Here is a 6,215-nt window from a genome sequence, read left to right as displayed (position 1 = left end):
AGGGTTTCTTTTCATGGTTATAGTGAACATATATTTTTTTTTTATAGGATTCTTTGGGGGATTGCATTGCATTAGGATTTTTGTAGGCTTATTTTGGGATTGCATTCTAATTAGCATATTTAGGGTGCATGAAGCCAAAAGGCAGACAAATGCAATCCACTGCTGGATTTATTTCGGAATGGCATTGCTTTTAGAATTTTCCTGGATTGTTTGGGGATTGGATTGTTTTGGGATTGTTTTGGGATTTTTTCCGGATTGTTTTGGGATTGGATTGTTTGTGGATTTTTCCTGGATTGTTTAGGGATTGCATTCCACTGAGGATTTATAACTAACATATTTCAGGTGCATTAAGCCAAAAGGAAGACAAAAGCAGTCCACTGAGTTGGATTTTCTGCAGTTCAAGAGGATTCAAATGTCTGGGAAAATCCAGTAGTAATGCACTTTCAATCCAGATTGTTTTGGTAGGGAAGGGGCTCAGAGAAATGATGCTGGTTATCTGAAAAGCACATAGCATCGTCAGAGTGCCCGCGTTTGTCCACTTCTGCTCTAATAAGACATGCATCTAGCTTGGGACAGTTCTATATGGAGCTGCATTCAGTTTTTGTGGCTTGGATTGTGCTCTCGTTTATTTCACCTTGTCCCGAGTTAAAAGCTGTCAATTCAAATCTCGTGGCGGTCCTGATCAAGTGCGTGAGCCAGGAGGATGACCGACAATGCCCTATAATTTTGTTTCTCCTTCATTGGGGAATATTTTTTGCCTGTGGATTGTTTTGTCGCTGTGGTGCAATAAGCAATATATATAATGCTCGCGGCACCATACTGAGCATTTTCCAACTCCTAAGTTACTGAAGTTCCTTTGCTAGAAATCTTCCCAAGAGGATGCAATCACCCTGTGCTAGTGCAAACATTCTCCTTGCTTGTAAGTGTCTCATTGTTTACATCTAAGCAGGGGTCGAAGTGTATGAAAAGAAGTAGTGGAACTATGTTCCCTGCTGGCCTGCTCCCACTCGTGGCAAACCCCATCACCACTCCCCTCCCACACAAAATACACACCCCCAAACACTTGCACCTGCTGTTATAGGGAAGGTCCAGTGCACTGCCCTGAAAGTGCAAGTTTCAACTTCTTCCTACACATTTATTTTAAAATGAAACCATTCCAGAACCGTTTCTTTTTAAAATAAAAGTATAGGAGCTGTAAAACGTAATTTAAAAAAGTAGAGGAGCACCGCTCCCGCTCACATCGACCACTGCATCTAAGGGTCAGGACTGTCAGTGAAGCTGTACATAATCTCTCCAGGTTTGCTTTACGTCCAGCAGCCATTGTGTTGCCCACTTACCCTCCATGCTCAAAATGGCCTCTGCTATCCCTTTGCTATACACAAATACACTTTTCTTGCGCAGTGTAGAGCACTGCATATCGCACTTGCCATTTTACAGATCCTGCCTGCCAGGGCGACTGGGGAAAAGTGGAAGTTCAGCCCTTCTACTGAATCGCTCTTGTTTGTATTTAATTGGTCAACTGGTTATTACACGCAGAATTTGCAACAAGGTAACCAGCAGAGTGATCTTCAACTAGTGGGGCTTAGTCACTATGCTGAGGATGTAGGAGAGTTCCTAATCAAACGAGACAGGTGGCAAAGGCTGCTCTTCAGTGCGGATGCACGTGAAAATCTCGCATCCGAAAAGTCAGCGGAGAAAAAGAACGAGTTACATTCATACGAATCGTACTAAATGTCGAACATGCAGCAAAATGAAGCTCTGTCAATAAATAACAGAATCACTGTAAAAAGTAAACGGAAATTACGTTTAATGTGTATTCATTTACCAGCTAGAAATATGTAGCATATTTCTATACTTATAAAAGATGGCTTGCAAAGTACACAAACCATAGTAAGCTAAGCCCACAAATGTATAAATGCTATGTTAATTGTGCACCTTACTATGGTTTGTGCTTTTTTCAGGCCATGCCCCTCATGCAAGCCACACCTCATATAAGGGCCCCCCTCAATTTCTTACCCCACTTAAAGCCCTGCCCTAAAGTCTGAAACTCCTGCGAATGCGCAGGAGCCTCAGGATTTAGAAAACAAGGCCTCTGCTTCCAGCAGCCTCATGTTTCTCTCCATAATGGTGGCGCCGGCCCACAGGCATATCTTGCTTGAAGGGATGCCTTGCCGGTGCTGCGCCACCATTATGGATGAAAGGCATTTTTTTCTGAAGCCTGAAGCTCTCACACAACAGGGAGAACTTCCGGCTTTAAAAAAAAATCCTTTTCATGTAGTGGCTGGGGATGCCAGGGGAGACTAATGACCCCCGGCAGGGCCCCGCCTCAAAACGAGAAGATGGAGCCTGCCGGGGCTTGGCCGCGGCTGGCCCCGGGCCACTTAAAGCCCTAGCTTGTTGTAATAATAAAGTTTAAATCTTAAAACAAGCCCAAGGGCACATTACGGTAAGGAAATTAGACTTTCCAATTGATGGCAGAGCACCCCAGCTTCAAACTGTAAAATGTGCCGAGCCATACAACAACGATCTTGCGATCTAGGCTTTGTAATAATTAAGTACTGGCTTGTGGTTTTAATGGCTGTTTATAACGTGATCGCTTTAGAACGCAGGGTAGGAGGATTCAACAAACCCAGCAGTCACTCTGATGATTCCCTAAGGAAGCCATCCAAATGGAGAGGGTTTTGCCAGTCCAGATGCCGGCACCACCGGAGGCATGCCTGCGTATGTGCCAGGCTTCCCAAATGAAAGGGAAGGGAACACAGGTTTCAGCAAGTTGACAAACCCACTTCTATCAGGCCCCCATGGGCAACCAGCAAGTCTGTGCCACCCACCCTCTGACTGGTCACCTTAATAAATCAAGCCAAGCAAATTACTGCCATCCCATTCACCTGCAGTTATCTTTAGAGCAACATGAAATCTGCAGTTTCACAGTAGACCCAGCATGCAAAGACGCATCCAAAATGAGTCCAAGTTAAAGTGTTGGTCCCCCCCCCCCCTCAGGCCCTGTATAATTACACCAATGTCTTGCTTCATTCCCGCCAATGATTCAAAAGGAATAGAATATACCCAACAGATTCCAAGGGTATTTCGCTCTCAGGCCCCGTGTACTACACGCTCTTGCTTAATTCCAGACAATGATTCAAAGGGAACATAATATACCCAAGTTTCCACAGGCTGACTTGTATTTCGCTGCCACCATTTCATGCCCAAGCCCAGAAGTGTTGGTTTACGCTAAAACGCAAGTATAAATAAAATGCGAGCAACCGCTTCTTTCAATAAAATAGACCCCCAGGTAGCCCTTTGCTGCCACCTTGTGTCCAGTATTTCCAACTGCAGCTTAAACGTCAATGGGAATCATTCTCTTGTTGGTGTCCGTTTCACGCAGGTCTCGAACCTAGTTCTTCAAAACCCATGCAGTATAACTCATAAGACACCAATAAACACAGAGCACAAACATCCCCATTGTGGGCAGCAGTTGTAGAAGCGGACTGAAAAAAAGTAGTGGAGCTGTGGTTTTAGCAGGGGAAAGGGTAGGTGGACGCATAGTGCAACATGTAACAAGGTGTTGCGGCAGGGGCATTGCAATAGTCTAAGTGACTACTAACGAATGCTCGTATTACAACTTTACACTTGCATAAGGACACGAATGGACAAATCCTCTGTACAAAATGGCGAAAATGGTCTCAAAAAGTAGAGGAATGGTAAACAGAAAAAAATGAAAGTAGTGTTACACCGCTCCCGACCGTTCCTGCTCACTGGTGGGGAGATAAACTGTCAATATTTATTTTTCATGTTCGCCATCTGAATTATCCTGAAATGCTTCTACGTTTCTAAATCACAGAAAATGTTTAATTGAACGCTGGTGGTTGGCTTGGAGACTGGACTGGAAGATGCTGTGATTCTGTAACTGATCATCTTATCTCATTCTATAGTACTGTGCTCTGGTTTGCCATCTCACATCCTGCTGGCACTGTTCAGGTCATGTCTGCTTATTCTTTGCAAATCAGTCATTTAAGTGGAATTGTTCCTGACAGGAGAATGCCAGCCAAACATTACAAATCTTGGGCAAGCTTAATTTCAGGTCAGATTATTTGACACTAAAACGGTTTTCTGTTTTCCACAATCACATGCAGACCTCCATTTATAATGGAAGAAAATAAAGCTACAATCATTCTCCTCTTGTAAACACGTTTTTCTAGGAGGAAATATTTTTATATATTGTCATGTTGCTTTATCATGTCATTTGTGTACTTTCCAAGTACATAAATCACATTCGCACCCGGGGAAGGGCCATTAGCCAACCAGGTGGCTTGAACAGCAGGCATGAATGAATATAAATTCTTCGCCTGCATTCCTGGCCACCCGAGGCCCTTCCCCAGGTGGCGCTATTTTCATGTGGGAAGTCAACAGGGAACCTCTCCCTGTTGTCTGCCCACTCCATCCCTCAAACCAAACCCAAACCTCTTCCCCACTCTCTCCTTCCCCACTTACTTGCAGAACCAGAGTTTTATGCTCCAGTCTGGTGCACCTCCCTCTCCGGCCGCTACCATAGTCACTTTTCCCTGTGACGACAGCCATCTTGATTTCTTTATTTTTGTTCCTTTGGAGATTGGCGTCACTTACAGGAGCCAATCGCAAGAGTTAAACAAAAGCCATTCAAAACCTGGATGAACCCTGAGGTGCAAATGGCTTTCATGCCCCCGTGAGAGAGCAGACATGGCCAGTAACAGCACACAGCCCTCACATGGCTCGGGCTGGTAACGGCATGTCTGCCCACCCCCCAGCAGGGTGTTAAAGACATATTAATTTCACCTAAACACAAATATTACACCTTGCTGTACATTGAACATGGAAACCATGTGGTTCAAGTACCAAAGTCGGAGTCTCAGCACAAACCCCAGCTTCCCCTGCTCCCACTCCCTGTTCCCTTAATTCCCAACCCTCCACAATTATCAAGACCAACCAACTCACACACCCTACCTGCTTTCTTGCATCCCTGTGTATGCCAGATCTGCCATAAAAAATATATAATTTTTGACTTCATTTCAGAAGAAAAAAACAGAGATCCTCTTTATCACAGAAACCTGGTTCTCTGATGACTTTGAAACTGCCACACAGGAGGCCTTCCCCTCCGGTTACTCCCTGATCTTGCAAAACAGATCCAATAATGCTGGAGGATTAGCCATCCTCTACAAACAACACCTCACAGTCTTCCACAGAGGCGTAGCCAGGATTGTCTAGCAAATGGGGCCTGATGCTAATGTAGTTGGGCCCACTGCACTGACAAAAATATCTGTAAATACCCACAGAGCGCTGCTGAGTGGGCATTGACATATTTTGGGTGGGCCTTGCCCCTCAGGCCCTACCCTGCCTACGCCTCTGGTCTTCCACTCAGAGAAACAATGACTGAATCATTGCTAGTGAAATTACAACTCGTCCCGCCATCAACCACAGTTTCCTACTCCTTTACGGATCTCCTGGACACAATAGAAACTTTGCAGACTCCCTTTCAGCCATCCTGATACCACACCCCTCTCTCATCATGTTAGGGGATTTCAACATCTGGTTTGATGTTCCCTATAACCCAACCCGTCCCGTCAGTGGGAACATGGATGCCCTCATCATGACCCAACTGATATCAAACCACAACTACATAGCAGGACACACTTTTGAAGCTTTATTCAGCTCTATCGAGCTGATTGCCACTCTGCCTCCTCACCCACTAATTTGGACTGATCACTCCACCATCATCTTCTCTCTCACAACTTCCTCCCCCGTGCCCATCTCTCTCACCAGTCCCATCCTCTCTTCCATTGTACCTCTTTGGAACAAGATCATTATAAACCCTGACCTGAGAGACATCCTTCTATGCTCCTTCCCAATCCTCTCTCTCTCCAAAAAGGACCACCCTATAATCAGCCTTTTTGACTGATGGTTCTCCAGTGCCCTCATCCCTCACACTCCAATGAGATCTGCTTCCCAGAGAACAGGACCTAATCCCAAGTGAGTCACTCCCACCCTCAAATCCCTCAAAACCCATAACCACAGCATCAAGCACACATTTCAGGGAAACTCTACACCCCAAAACAGAGCCACTTATGCCAGACAGATCGGATGGAAATTAGGAAAGCAAAAAAAACATGAAAATGAACTATCCAACTCCCGTCGCCCCAGCAGGGAACTCCACGGGATCATCGTAGAATTCAAGACTCCCA

Source organism: Ambystoma mexicanum, chromosome 10 (genome assembly GCF_040938575.1).
Source record: "Ambystoma mexicanum isolate Mex_15411 chromosome 10, UKY_AmexF1_1, whole genome shotgun sequence".
Lineage (NCBI taxonomy): Eukaryota > Metazoa > Chordata > Amphibia > Caudata > Ambystomatidae > Ambystoma > Ambystoma mexicanum.
This window is presented reverse-complemented; position numbering follows the sequence as displayed.